Source organism: Lampris incognitus, chromosome 4 (genome assembly GCF_029633865.1).
Source record: "Lampris incognitus isolate fLamInc1 chromosome 4, fLamInc1.hap2, whole genome shotgun sequence".
NCBI lineage: Eukaryota > Metazoa > Chordata > Actinopteri > Lampriformes > Lampridae > Lampris > Lampris incognitus.
The window spans coordinates 48,082,476-48,098,818 of NC_079214.1; the positions used below are offsets into that span (position 1 = coordinate 48,082,476).

Genomic DNA, 16,343 nt, shown 5'->3' on the forward strand with positions numbered 1-16,343 from the left:
ACATTGTGATGCAGGAAAGAAAAAAACAACATAATATACTTACAGGAATATGAACCAGTAACTTTCTGTTACATGGACGAATATGTTAGCCACTACACGACACTGTGTGTGAGTGCACATTGATTTACAACCATAGCGACCATGTGAATACACATACATTGTTAGATTGTGTCCAGTAAATAAATGTACAATGGCACTAAATTGGGAGAAATGTGAAACATTTCACAATTCCACTCCCCCCCCCCCCGCCACAATATGAGCGTCACAACACATCAGTACACATGCAAATTCATGGGTACCAAATACGTCACTTCCGAAATGCCTGCTGCCATAATTGTGTCTGAGTGACTTGACAGTTTTCTACCGTGATCATCATTGCCATCATGACGGCCAACACTGCACACATGAATGAGAGAGAAAGACAGCGGTATTTGGAAAAAACATCAATAATTGTAAGCAATCCCTATTTATTACCTTCAGCTTTATTTTGTCCCTTAACTTCTGCGGAGCGTCTGCCCCAGCCCCAACTTACTTTTCCTGACCATTATATTTAGCTTGTACACAGCCCATCACCATAAATCGGAGATAGCCTGAAGGCTTTCAAGAGTACCAATGCCTATCACTACGCACTTGCACGATGGGTGAACGACACAAAGATATGGCATCTGGAGACAAAACATGTCTATCTGATCCATAGCTTTTTAACCTGTTTGTACCAGAAATGAAAATGGTTGGTTTCACCCACTCAACCCTCTGCTGGCTCTGGCTCCTGCACCTTTTAAGTTGGATGCTGTAATTGGAATAAATGTTATGAGGCCCCTGATCTACTGTTGCTGTTTTTTCTTCTGTCTTTATGGTCTGTACGCATTCATCTGACATCACTGAACACATGCAAATGCCGTAGATTGTGCAGAAAGTAATATAAAACATAACATATATGTTGGATGGCAGACAACCTATGATTTCTAAGCCCTACACAGTTATTCTTTTAAATGGTAGGAGACATTACGAAATGAATGATGTACTACTGGAGACGTTAAGGTTGCTTTTGTATTAAAAGTAAACTCTATTACTGTTGGTTTATTTAAAGCCAAATACAAGTCCACAGGTTACAGTAAAGGTCACATTACCTTGATGTATCAGTTTTACATTTTACATGCAACTACTGCCTGTCTATTCTGTGGGGACCACAGATGGGCAAAATATTACAAAGAGCACAGCAAACTGTTACCATCTTGTCAAGGGAGGTAGGTTGTCCTTGAGTGGCTGCTTGGCAGAGAGACAGTGGGATGGTGGTCTGAAGGATGGTGTACATGTTCCTGACCAGGCCAATGACTCTTTCCACATGGATGCTGATGGCAGCCAGTCCCCTTGTTGCTTCTAGTTCCAGTGGATGCAGTTGCTGCTTGCCTTTGGTGAATGCTGGGATTTTCAACTGTGCACAATACAGGCCAGCCATATCTTTGACATTGAAGCCTCTATCTGCAAGAATGACATCTCCTGGTGACAATTTCTCAAGATATCCACAGTTTTCTGTGATGTGCTTGTCACTTCTGCATCCACCCCAGCCATTTGACATAAAGGATATAACACCCTGTGGTGTTACTGATATCAGGTATTTTACAGTGCTGTGATGCTTGTACTGAGAGTACGTCTGTGCACGAGCTCTCGAGTTCTTTGGCTTCTCTATAAATATTTCAAAACAGTCAATGATACAAGTGCAGTTGCTATAGTTATCCCTGATAGAGATGGGCAGACTGACCTGAATTAGTTCTTTTGATGGCCAAAATATAAGTGTGGCAGTCTAACATACATGACATCTAATGTACTATTAAATATTCTGGCAACACTTGTCTTAGACACAGTGGCGGCTGGTGCTAAAAAAATTTGGGGGGGGTGGTGCAATTTACCTTGGCGCAGCACACCTGACAGCTGCTTTAATGCCACACAGTCAGAGTTATTAAGAAGGACAATGTGGCCTATAGATTTTATCAGGGTTTGTAGATGGTGGATGATTGACAGTCAAGACGAGGCATCGTGGTGGGTGTGAACATGATTGACAGCCATGAGAATTGTCCAATCACATTAGATCATAAAAACATTAAAACAATACCAATTCTGGAGTGTCTGGGACACGCAGAACTGCGCCCCGTGGAAAATCTGAAGAAATCAATTAGACAGCGGCCTCAGGTCACCTGCTCGCCAAAAGTTTGAAGGCTTATATAAGGTATCGTTTGGCTGGCGCCCCTCAGTCAACAAGTATATGTATTCAGACAAAAATCAACCAAATACCATTTGAAATCAATATTTAATGGCTGCTGACAGGCGCTCACAGACTGAACAACACTTTCATGGAGCAGCCGAAAGCAGTAGTAGTAGTAGTAGATGCAACTAAATTATACTTAACACGTTTAACTAGATTTTCATCTCTTGATGTTTGAAGGGGACAGCGCCCCAGCGCCTTGTACTGGCCACCCGCCAGTGCTTAGACATATGAAATAAATAGACAAAAAAATTATAGAGGTAAATTGAGCCTCATTCTCATCAGCGTTAACAGAAAGCTATGAAAGGGAGTCAGTCTTTGACTAGCTTTCAGAAATCCTGGCAGAAAGGTAAAGACAACCATTAATTTAGCATAGCTTGGAAGGCCTGTGAGTTCTTGTACCATTTCATCATTTCCTTTAAATGCCTATTCATTAAAAGAAAGCAGATCAACATTGTCCTTTAGACTATGAACCTCTGCTCTAAGTCGAACACACTCATTTGTTAATGCTTTAACTGTAGCTTTACAGGTTGCATTTGAGCATGGTTCCACGATGCCTGGGCTATGAGTGGCTTGAGAGTAATTGTGCTCAGTCTGCCTGTACTCCCATGGTGTTGTCGGTGTCATTGCTGGTGCTGGAAGGGGCCACAGTCTCATGGTCAGTGTCACTGCTAGGGGCCAAAGTCTCAGTCCTTTTCCGTTTCATCTGCTGGGTATGCTCAAACCTACTGTTGGCATTGATGTTTTTCTGCCACTGTCCAGCTGAAGTGTGTGCAAACAGGCTGGGTACATAATCAGGGCTCATGGGGATGTCATTTTTTCTTCCTAAGCAGACAGAGGCAAGAATGGTAGAATATTACGTGTGCATACCATCAAGATATTGACCAACCTGAGCAAGGTAATTTCCCTTTCATCTTTTTCTCTCAGACATTTTTCTCTCTTATTCACCTTTATGCTGCAGGTAAGTACTGTATATTTAACAAGAAGGGTGATCTCAGCACGTATCTGCTGATCAGCAATCCAGTGCTTCTCAGTGAGGACAAGCATCAAGGTAGAGAGGAACACTGGAGCAACCCTGGCAATTGAAGCCTTTTTATTAAGGTACAAGTGAAAGAAGGTGCTAAAAGGGAGTTAAAAGATATAAATAATAGTTAGCTAAGTTAAAGGCAAGAGTAATTTACCGCTGACAAAGTGTTGACTGCACAATCTGGAGTTAGAAGTTGGCTGCCAGTGGTCCCTTTTGATTGAAGCCAGCCTTTTATTCCGCCGATCTAGCTCCTTTGGGATTGAATAAAATTGTAGTCCGGGGTTTCTCTGACGACTGTTGTTACAGCCAACAGCGCAACATATCCAGGGCATATTGTATGAACTTTTTTTGTGTCTAGAGACTCTAGAATCACAACTAGTCAGTAGCGGACTGTGCATTTCAGACCTAGGCCTTCGGTGAGACGTCATCTCCTAATAATTACCCAAAGACAGCCGTCATATCGCCATGCTACAATGTTTTAGTCGCAAAAGTGGTAATCATCACCATCGTCAAGTTATTTGACACTTTTCACTTTCACAACAGCGACATCGTGTGGCGACATTGTGTAACGTACAGCCTTACTGGAAGTAATCCCGTTGGGCATATTATGCTATCAAGAAACTCAACAAACAGGTCCCAGCTGGGCCGCTGGGCATAAAAACAATCAAACATTAAGTAAATCAACTAACTGTACAAAAAATAAATTTGACTCACCAGTGTTGTCTATTTGAAGACAAAATCCATTCTCCTTTCTTTCTGGATGAAACGGTCATAGAGCACTCCTTTGGCTTTTAAATCCATCAGAATGTCCTTTTCGATGGCAATGGAGGCCAGTGCCGTGAGTCGTGTCTGTCCCGTTGTATTCCTGGAATACATTTTTATTCTTTTAAGTGCTGAAAATGTCCTTTCAACAGATGCCGTGGAAACCGGGACTGTCACAGCTAAACAAGTGAAATGCCGCACATACGTCTTCCGCGGTTGGGTCAGCGCCGCTAACTGTGGGGTTGGTCTGCCCATCTCCACAATCCTTTGCTTTTCCCCAAACGATCGTCTTGAAAATGGTGTGACTAATAAATCTGCCACCACATCATTCATGAGTTCTCATTGAGACGTTATTCTTATTCATGGCTAGCTAGCTTAGCTAACTAAATTGAAAACACAAACGCTAGCTAACATTAGCTACCAACTACCCCGACGCGCTGCAGGACGCAGCCACAACGGTTTCAACTATTAAAAGAATACGCCCATCCGTTACACATCAAAATCTGATTGGTTGAGTAATCTATCAATCCAGTATTAACACCTAATTTATTTAGACAGCGGAGAACTTCACTTGAGATGCCGAAGGCGCTGGCAGGAGGAGTCTTCTCACACGGTTACAACAGAGGGAATAAGCTGATTGGATGATTTTTTTTTTGGCCGCGAGACTGCAAACAGAGCATCCTGAATTCGTATGTGTAGTCGAAATCGAAATGTAATGCGATATTAACAGATTGATTAGAAGATTGTATTATATTTATGAAAGTGTTTCCTTTTTCTGTGGAGTCTTAGGCCTTCACCGAAGGCCTAGAAGGCCCTGACGGTTCGCCGCTACAACTAGTCTACTCTGGCAGTAGTGGTTGTGCCGCTGTAACCCGGACACAAAAATGGCAGCGCTAAAACACAGTGACGTCACAGGGTCTCTAGATGCCACTATGTTTAAAAATATGAAAATATTGTAACGTGTCTACTTATCCATGCACGTTACAATATATTTGATCGCATAGAAATTATGTTACATTTATTTATATGACACATCATTTATTTGTGGATGGAGGGGTATACGTCTCTGCTTCTTTGCATTTAACAATCTTAATACAGATTTGTGGATTGCAGTATATATTTGTGTATGGAGTTATACTTTGTTACTGTTTATTTTCATTTAACAGTCTTAATTTGAGGATATACACTACCGTTCAAAAGTTTGGGATCACCCAAACAATTTTGTGTTTTCCATGAAAAGTCACACTTATTCACCACCATATGTTGTGAAATGAATAGAAAATAGAGTCAAGACATTGACAAGGTTAGAAATAATGATTTGTATTTGAAATAAGATTTTTTTTACATCAAACTTTGCTTTCGTCAAAGAATCCTCCATTTGCAGCAATTACAGCATTGCAGACCTTTGGCATTCTAGCTGTTAATTTGTTGAGGTAATCTGGAGAAATTGCACCCCACGCTTCCAGAAGCAGCTCCCACAAGTTGGATTGGTTGGATGGGCACTTCTTTGAGCAGATTGAGTTTCTGGAGCATCACATTTGTGGGGTCAATTAAACGCTCAAAATGGCCAGAAAAAGAGAACTTTCATCTGAAACTCGACAGTCTATTCTTGTTCTTAGAAATGAAGGCTATTCCATGCGAGAAATTGCTAAGAAATTGAAGATTTCCTACACCGGTGTGTACTACTCCCTTCAGAGGACAGCACAAGCAGGCTCTAACAGGTACTATTTAATGAAGATGCCAGTTGGGGACCTGTGAGGCCTCTGTTTCTCAAACTAGAGACTCTAATGTACTTATCTTCTTGCTCAGTTGTGCAACGCGGCCTCCCACTTCTTTTTCTACTCTGGTTAGAGCCTGTTTGTGCTGTCCTCTGAAGGGAGTAGTACACACCGGTGTAGGAAATCTTCAATTTCTTAGCAATTTCTCGCATGGAATAGCCTTCATTTCTAAGAACAAGAATAGACTGTCGAGTTTCAGATGAAAGTTCTCTTTTTCTGGCCATTTTGAGCGTTTAATTGACCCCACAAATGTGATGCTCCAGAAACTCAATCTGCTCAAAGAAGTGCCCATCCAACCAATCCAACTTGTGGGAGCTGCTTCTGGAAGCGTGGGGTGCAATTTCTCCAGATTACCTCAACAAATTAACAGCTAGAATGCCAAAGGTCTGCAATGCTGTAATTGCTGCAAATGGAGGATTCTTTGACGAAAGCAAAGTTTGATGTAAAAAAAATCTTATTTCAAATACAAATCATTATTTCTAACCTTGTCAATGTCTTGACTCTATTTTCTATTCATTTCACAACATATGGTGGTGAATAAGTGTGACTTTTCATGGAAAACACAAAATTGTTTGGGTGATCCCAAACTTTTGAACGGTAGTGTAGTTGCTTCTGTTGATTTGCATTTAACAGCCTCAAAACAGAATTGTAGTATTTAGTTATCTTTAGGGACAGCTCAGGTTGAACGGTTTGGAGACAAAGCAAAAGAGGCAAGATTGAGATTGTTTGGACATGTGTAGAGGAGAGATGCTGGGTATATTGGGAGAGGGGGGCTGAATATGGACCTGCCAGGGAAGAGGAAAAGAGGAAGGCCAAAGAGGAGGTTTATGGATGTGGTGAAAGAGGACATGTAGGTGGCTGGTAGACAAAGGAATATGCAGAGGACAAGAGAGATGGAAACGGATGATCCATTGTGGCGACCACTAACGGGAGCAGCCAAAAGTAGTAGTAATAGTAGTAGTAGTTATCTTTTTCCATTTCAATTTCTCTTTCATTGATTATACATATTTTCCAATTGCAACACAGAATTCCTGCTATACTGATGCAAACAGATTTAAATGTCTTAAATGTGGTCTTCCTGAAAATCAAAAACCCATACAGGTGAAGAAAATTTACCTGGCACATTGCTTACTGCCTCCTTCATTACAGAATCATATTTATTTATCTTATTTTATGCTTTAAGGCTTTTTTTTCTTATCTTTTGCCTGTAAAGCACTTTGAGTGTCCTCTGTGATGATAAGGTGCTATGCAAATAAACTTGCCTTGCTTTTGTTTTTAGTCTTGAATACCTTATGATTGGGATTGGCAGCATGACTGAAAAACATCTTTGATCAGTAGAGTGATTATGTGAATCTACACATTTATACATTTAGCTATCTTTTATCTATTTCAGTCACATTGTTTGTTAAAAGAAATAATCCATCCTTCCATCCATTATCTTTAACCACTTATCCTGCTGTCAGGGTCCTGGGGATGCTGGAGTCTATTCCAGCAGTCATTGGGCGGCAGGTGGGGAGACACCCTGGACAGGCCGCCAGGCCATCACACACACACACACACACACACACACACACACACACACACACACACACACACACACACACACACACACACACACACACACAAACACACACACATTCATTCCTAGGGACAATTTAGCATGGCCAATTCACCTGACTGACCTGTCTTTGAATTGTGGGAGGAAACCAGAGCCCCTGGAGGAAACCCACGCAGACACGGGGAGAAGAAATGTTTATCAGTGACTGATGGATTTTAAGGTTCTGAAAACAAAACAAAAAAAGCGAATTCAGTGTCACCTAAACATTTTAATATGCACTTAAGAAAAAATGTAATTAAATGGAATCTAAATGGTCACTACTCTGCTACATTACTCCAGTCTCCCCCCAGCTAACTGGGGTGCTTAATGTTAACCATTACAATGCGGTTGCTGAACTGCTGGACAGGCCTGGAGTGAAGCCAGTTGAAAAGGGATATTCGGGGCAAATGAAATGTCAGTGGCCTTTAATATCAGTAAAAATTACACGAGTATTTGTGTCATGGTCGCTCCCGGTTCCGGACACTCCAGCCCTGATTTCCATGTCTCACGTCTTGTCCTGCTCTGATGACAACGTCTCAGTCCTGTATCCTGTCCAGTTTTCCTCTGTTACCATCTCCACCAGGCGGTAGTTTGGAGGGGATTAGAATCAGAATAACGGTCTTTGGCAAAATGGCGGACCGGGTGCAACCAAAGTTTTGAGCTCCATCTGCTTGCCCCAATTTTACACAAACTTAACCAACCAACCCTTACCATTCGAACTTTTTGAGCTGTTTTAACGCCCTCCAGTATTAAAACCATAAACACACTGGAAAAGAACTGAACCATGACGATGAAGAAATCCCCTTTCTTAACCCTCCTGTAACAAGGCTGCTACCTCCCACGGCCATGACTACGCCACTAAAATGGAAATCACCGAGTGCTCCAAACGAAAAGACCCATTTTCGCCGGTCAAGAACCCGCCTCCAGCAGCTAAAAAGAAAGCCGAAGGTATGGAAGGAATGGATGCTGTCTCGACAGCAATAAAAACAACAACAACAACAATAGACAAGGTGGATACACTCGGTTCTCAGCTACAGCAAAAACTCAGTCATGCTAGCTAGCACAGCAAAAGCTGTTGAGTTCAATGCGGCAGAGATCAAAGACTGCAGAACTCAGCTACGAACCACGGAGCGAGAAGTGTCGACCTTAAAGAAAGTTAACGCAGAGTTGCTGGAACGAGTCCTAGACCTTGACGATACAAGCGCCGATGGAATATCTCAGGATCCAGGGATAAAAGAAAAAGAAGGCGAAGATGCACGTGAATTGGTTGCCAACTTGCTGGTGAAAATTTCCCCATCATGGGCCTCAAACATTAACCACATTGTGGACTCGGTTCACCGGCTTGGCAGACGCGAAGAAAACAAAACAAGCCATGTGATCATCCAGTTCACCCAGAGAACAACACACCGAGATGCGCTGGGGAAGATGACCAAGGATTCAGGGGTCTGCAGGGAGCTTGGGATCGGCTTTATAGAGGATCTCTGCAAGGCTGACAGGGAGACGCGAGCTGCGCTGTGGCCAGAGATTCAACAAGCAAGAGCCGCAGGAAAACGTGCTGACTACAGAGGTGCTGCTGGGTACATCAGTGGACAGAGAATTCTTAGAAGGGGCACACGAGGTATGAGTAAGATCTACATGAACAAGCACTAAAAAGACATTTTGATTGTAAACACCAGGTTGGATGGTTTAGTTAGTTAGTTATGACTCTCACCTTCCAAAACAAGTCCTATACTCCCAGTTTCTCACAGGACAATCTGCCCCGGGTGGTCAAAAGAAAAGGTATAAGGATAACATCCAACAACATCAAAAAATGCCACATAGACCCTAAGACCTGGGAGGACACAGCAACCAACAGGGCGACCTGGAGAAAACTTGTCCGGGAAGGAGCTGCACTTTATAATAACGATCTCTTACGTGCTGCAGAAGACAAGCGCAGACGCAGAAAGGAGGGAGTTTCCACCAAAAAGGCCTAAACCAATCCCACAATTACCACCGCCCACCCCTGCCCACACTGCACCAAAATATGCGGCTCCAGGATTGGCCTCTTCGCCCACCTGAAGACCCACAAGGACCAAGAAGGAGGAGAGTCATACTCAACCCCGAGTGACCGCCGATGATGACTATTTGATATTGAAGGGACATTGCTGTCGTGTTTTGTTGTTGAGTCTTATGAGACGCCTTATGGAACCTTCAGTCTCCATTTATTGCGCAACTCCCAAAAAACACGTGCGACTGGCTCCCCGAGCCGCTTTTACCAAGTAGATTATGTCAATGACGTATGACACATCTCTCCTGTCAAGAACATTGTTTACATTTTTGTCTGTAAAAAAACAAACCATGTGAACCATAGGCAAGCAATTACCCTTTGCAACAATGACAGGGTTACAGCAATATGTTAGAACTTGTAACTTTTTCTTTTACATTATCTAACAATTAAACTATTCATTATTATTTATTTCCCTTATTTGTTATAATGAACAATGGATACATATCTTGTCTGTTTACATTCAGTTCCCTTTCTTTGGCTTTCTTGCCTAGAAGCTAGGGTACTGTAGAATGTAGCTCTAAGATCCTATGAGGTGCAAACACAAGAAGGGGCAACATACAGCAGAAATTGCAGACACTTAATGAAGGTACCTGAAAAGGAACAAAGTGTTACCGAGGAAATAAACGTGAATGTTGATAATGCAAACTCACCTGTATCTGAAATAACTGCAAATTCACCTGTATCTGAAACACCTGTAAAGGGAAGTAATGAACATACTGAAACAGAAATCCGGTCATCAGGTAGAAACATTAAAGCACCATCTCTGGGTAGTTTGAGAAATAGTCAACCAGAAGCACATAGGTTTTTCCTTCTAGCTCAAACAGATCTATAACCACTTTGCTCCATGCTTTACACACCTCATTATTCTCAACCCACATGGGCTCTTTTGCCTGCTTGGCCCTATGTTTCTGACAGGTTTCACATGAACGTATGGTCTGCTCTACGTCCGAACCCATACCTGGCCAGTATAATACTGCTTTGGCCCTTCTCTCAGACTTCTCCATACCAAGATGTCCCTCATGTATTTTGATCAACATGTTACGTTGCAAAACCTTTTCAAAAAGTGCGTAACAGTTGTGCAAAGGTATAATTGTAAATGTTCGAATGGTGCTGGCGACAGGAACATTTCAGAGTGAACTTGCAAGCAGGTTGGGCATTATCACAGCCACCCTGAGTCAGGTTATGCCCATGGTGTGGGATGGCATAGACCTTGGCAAATGTGTTTGCCTTATTTGCCAGCAGTTCCCAAATGTAATTGAAGTTACCTGAAAATTTGGTGCTTCTGCCTTGCTACTGTGCAGATGCTTTATCACTTTGCTCTCTGCTTTGCTCTAGTTTCAGTCAATATTTTTAAATATTTTCCCATTTTTCCTGCTTCGTTACCTAAACTGTAAACAGTGGTGTCTGTGGAAAAACTGGATCCTTACACTTATAACATCTAAAAGTCGTCATCACTCACTTCTTCAACTTTTTATCTGTTGTCGCTCAGTAGAACAATTGACTAACATCACTACAGAAGATTGCTGTGCTGGAATGCAAAATATTTGCGCTGGAAAAACAGACTTGCTGACACACTGCATATGACTGGGTCTCCTCTCAGTGAGCTGCTCTGAATGCAGCACTATCTTCAGCTGTGGATGAAACTTTTCGAAAACTCGGCAAAGCCGAACCTGAACCAGCGCCAATGGAGAAATACTTTGAAAAACGGGGTGCTAAGCCCAAAGACAAATGGAAAGCCGCGCAATCACTCAGGTCCAAGAGAGCGGCTCATCCTACCTCTGATCGGGCCAACTAAAGAAGCTGAACACAAGCCACAGTCACTGACTTAATGCCTGATATGAGCTATTGTTAAATCTGTCTGAATTTTATAGGGAGGCTAATGCCGTTAACAGGCATAGGAAGGGACAAGTCACCCAAGTTTAAAAGGACTCGCTCAGACAAGAAACCAACTCATGAGACCTCACTGGAGGAAATAATGGAACCACACACCTTAACTGTAGGCGACGCCATTTTTCAAAAAATAAATGGTAAGATGACTAAAACATGATGTATCCCAGGTGCTTTGGTCTCTGACATCAACTGGAAAAATCCAGCAGCTAATATCAGAATACTTGAAAATCAATCAAATCATTGTGCATGTGGAGACTAATGATACACACAGAGAGCAATCTGAACTGTTGACACAGGACTTTGTTAAACTGTTTCAGACTCTGGCCAAGCTAGAAATCCCAGTGTTTATTAGTGGACCATTGCTGACAGTCAACAGAGGGATAGAAGGTCAATTAGATTTTCTGGCACTAAATTCTTTCCACAACATGCCGTTTAAAATACTGAACTTCACTGACATTTTTAATGTGTTCCGGGGACAAAAACACTTTTTCCGAGTGGATGGTGTGCATCTGAACAAATCTGGGGCGAAGTTCTTAACAGACAATTTCTGTCACTGTATTCTTCGCCCATTTGCCCTCTGCCAGTGCCTGACATCACCACCACCCCCCTCTTCACACAGGGTGCCACAGGACATCCAAAATTGTGCCCCGTCTCCCCACCATTCTCCTATCAGAAAGACTTCAGACAGACTAAGGTCACAGATAAAGTGTTTGGATGAACTACTACAGCAGCACACCAGGCTACGTTCCTGCTTTAATCTAGATCCCCAGCACCAGTCGGCCAACAACCAGGCACATACACCCCCACACCTGTCACTCTCTCCTGGTTCCCCTGAGCATTCCCAGAAAGGATGAATGATCTGGTGAATGCTGGAATCAAGCTGACACCCCAAATCCATGCCCCCACCCCCACAATGCACATCTCTTGTACACACAAAAAAATTCTGTTTGGCTCTTTTTTCTTATTGGCCAAAGGTTGCTGGGATTTTTTGGGCTCCTGTTTCACCAGTGATGACTCTCCTTGATATCCCATTATCAAGCTGCAATCTTCAGCAATGGCGCCCCCAAGGAGTGGCCTGCGGGGGCCATGGCGACCATGCTAAATTTACTGGACACCCCAATGCCCCCCCCAACTGACAAGCCAAATTTCTTTTTTCTTTTTTCTGTTTTCTTTTTTCTGTTTTGACAAATCTCTTTTTTATGTTGAGATAAAACTATGGAAACAGAATGTCCTGTTGGTTATTATCAAATTATACAAATCATTGAAATGATAAAAAATAACAAATAAATTGAGTATGAAATCTGATGTGTTGATTTGTAATTGCATCAGAACTTGAGATCAGACATTCTTGCATCCATAATTCATTATTTCATTCTATAGAATACAGATACACCTAGAATTATAGTTACTTGTGGAATTGTTGGCCATCTAGAATCTTGACATTTGAAATACAATTTGTTTGAGGCTATGATCCAAATAATATAAAATATGACGTGCTGGACATAAATGAAACTTTTGTTACGGGTTAATGATTTTTATGTTTTATGTTTTATGTTTAAGTAGTTTTATGTTTAAGTAGAGGGTCAGTGGTATGTTACTGTTTTGTCCAGGAACAAAAGGAGTACAACATGCCCTCCCCACAAGGTTAATATGTTAAATTTGGTATCTGTCCCTTTACAAAAACAAAAACAATTTGTCTCAAAGCCTGCCAAAGACCCCACAATTAAAATAGAATAATTTAATGCCAGTCTCTTACAAACGAAGAACTTTTACTTAATGATCCTATTATTAATCAGAACATTGATTTAATGTTTTTAACTGAAACTTGGTTAAACAAAGATAACAGGAGGCATCCGGGTAGCATAGTGGTCTATTCCGTTACACACCAACACGGGGATTGCTGGTTCGAATCCCCGTGTTACCTCCGTCTTGGTCGGGCGTCAGAAAGAACTGGCTGTGTCTGCGGGTGGGAAGCCAGATATGGGTATGTGTCCTGGTCGCTGTATTAGCGCCTCCTCTGGTTGGTCGAGGCACCTGTTCGGGGGGGGGGGATAGCGTGATCCCACGCACTGCGTCCCCCCGGTGAAACTCCTCACTGTCAGGTAAAAAGAAGTGGCGGCTGGCGACTCCACATGTATCGGAGGAGGCATGTGGTAGTCTGCAACCCTTCCCGGATTAGCACAGGGGGTGGAGCAGCGACCAGGATGGCTCGGAAGAGTGGGGTAATTGGCCAAGTACAATTGGGAAGAGAAAGGGGGGAGTTATTTTTTTTTTTAAATAAAGATAAGTATAGCAAGTTTAAATTGAGACAGACCCTCCAAATTTCAAGTTTATGAATGTTGTGAGAGCTGATAAGAGATGTGATGGAGATAGAGATTGTACTTCTCTTGAATATCTTTGTTTATCTTTTGTAAATATTTGTTTTATTAAGGTGTTCCCCTCAAGTTTTATTACTATCTATAGGCCACCAAAATATTCAACCAGTTTCTTTTTCAGACCTTGCTGAATTATTGTCTGTTGTCTGCACTGACTATGGCTGTTCAGTTATAACTGGTGACTTTAACATTCATATTGACAACTGCAATAACATTAGTACTGAGGACCTTTTTGCCATTCTGGAAACAGGTGGATTAACTCAGCATGTCAAAATGCCCACATATAGCAAAGGAGGGCTTGTTGATCTCAAAGATTGACATGATGTACCTTGCTCTATCTGACCACTCCTGTGTTTTATTTTTTAGATATGTCTGTTAGCGCGGTTGCCTCACAGCAAGAAGGTCCTGGGTTCGAGCCCCAGTAGTCCAACCTTGGGGGTCGTTCTGGGTCGTCCTCTGTGTGGAGTTTGCATGTTCTCCCCGTGTCTGCGTGGGTTTCCCCTGGGTGCTCCGGTTTCCTCCCACAGTCCAAAGACATGTAGGTTAGGTGAATCGGCCATACTGAATTGTCCCTAGGTACGAATAGGTGTGTGTGTGTGTGTGTGTGTGTGTGTGTGTGTGTGTGTGTGTGTGTGTGTGTGTGTGTGTGTTGGCCCTGTGTGATGGCCTGGCGGCCTGTCCAGGGTGTCTCCCCACCTGCTGCCCAATTAGTGCTTGGATAGGCTCCAGCATCCCCGCGACCCTGACAGCAGGATAAGCGGTTCGGTTGATGGATGGATGGATGGATGGATGGATGGATGGATGGATGGATGGATGGATGGATGGATGGATGGATGGATGGATGGATATGTCTGTTAGTCCCATCTCCCATATTAGAAGAGGTTCAGTCAAGAAGCAGTTTATCAATAAGAATACTAATACTGTTTTAATCTAGGCCATGTCTGTGTTACCAGCACTTGACTTCTACTATTAGATCATTTTAACTGGAAAATTGAAAGTACCATTGATGCCATTACACCAGTCAAGGTTAAAAAAATGTCTGGCAAGCAAAAAGCACCTTGGAGAAATGCTGCCTTTGTAAACCTTGAAATGCTCCAAAGGTTTATTTTATTTGGCAAGCACTGCCGAATAGAATAAGCATTGGGAGCTTATTTGGCAAGCATTGGTGAATAGAATAAGCATTGGGAGCATTTCAGTGTGCAGACCTAACTCTTTTGTTCCATGTTTTGCGATTTTTGTCTTGCACCTAAATATTGTGCGCACACTTGGTTCCTCCTCTGTAAACATTCAAAAATGGGGGTGCAGAAAAACTGTAGGTAGTGGAAAACAAAATTGCAGAAACAAAACTACAGAACGACTGTGTCTATACAACCTGGAATTGAGATAGACTAGAAAATGCTTTTTCACTAACATCATAAACAAAAATACTAACAATGCATACATTGTTTTTCACTGTTGATAATCTGACAAATCCCCATCAATAAATGTATATTGAATTTTCCACCTTTTATAATTGAGAACATTGGACATCAGTACTACTATGGCAGGCAAAAATATCAGGCCACTTTGAAAATTTATATAATAGCTTGACATATATAACTATAACTTTATATATATAGCACCTTTTTAAAACAATGTTAAAAAGTGCTTTACACGGAAATAAAACCAGACAAGGCAAAAATAAGAGTAAGACCAAATAAGTAAGAGTACAAATAAAAACAGTATAGATTAATTAAAACAAATATCAAAATTTGTAAAAGCTTTCATAAAAAGAAAAGTTTTAAGATGAGATTTAAAAGAAGTTCGAGACTTGGTTTGTCTTAGTTCAATAGGAAGAGTGGTCCATACTGTGGGGCTCTAACAGCAACAAATTGAGATGTAGGAATAACCAACAGGGCTCTGTGGATCTTAACGGCCAAGAGGGCGTATATCAGGTCAATAACTCAGAAATGTATGTAGGAGCAATACCATTTAAAGCCTTAAAAGTGAGCAATACATTTTTCAAATCAATTCAAAATATAAAAGGGAGCCAGTGTAGGAAGGCAAGCACAGGAGTGATATGGTCATGCCTCTTTCCCTGGTAATGAGCCGAGCAGCGGTGTTGTGTACCAACTGCAGATGGTGGAGGGAGCACTTGCTGATACCAGAATAAAGTGCATTACAACACGGCATAACATACTACAGATAAAACGAAAAATGAATGGGATAGACTTTGTAATGCTGTAGTAAATATAAGCCACATAAACTGAAATACTTACAAACATTGCGTATATCAAGACGTAAGAAACAAGGATGGCTGATAACCTTTTGCGGCACACACAACGCACTGGTAAGATGGTATAACACTTCCTGATTACAATTTGCCGGTCGCGGAGGAAGTACTTCAAAATAAAAATCCGTCGACAGAATAAAGGTCTCAACTTAAACAATGACTAACAGAGTCCAGAACATTTTTTTTAACAATAACTCAGTTTCAATTTCCAAAGTGCTGCGGAAGTACTTTCCTTATAAGCATTCTCAGATACCAATAATAAAAAATAAAACCCATAATGGCCTTAACTTTGACTGTTATTTGTTATTTGCAATAAATGCATTTGCTGTAGC

The 16,343-nt window shown here is 41.8% G+C and overlaps 1 long non-coding RNA gene across 2 annotated transcripts; it reads right to left on the bottom strand.

Annotated features, from left to right (window-relative positions):
- Positions 1 to 1,080: 1,080 nt before the first annotated feature.
- On the bottom strand, positions 1,081 to 16,055 carry LOC130111927 (uncharacterized). Of its 2 annotated transcripts, none has more exons than XR_008810189.1 (3): positions 15,998 to 16,055; positions 4,005 to 4,155; positions 1,081 to 1,482 (listed from the first exon to the last, which is right to left on the bottom strand). It is a non-coding gene; the product is annotated as an uncharacterized LOC130111927 (long non-coding RNA). The 2 variants fall into 2 exon arrangements; XR_008810188.1 differs by lacking the exon at positions 1,081 to 1,482 and adding an exon at positions 2,388 to 3,088.
- Positions 16,056 to 16,343: the final 288 nt, after the last annotated feature.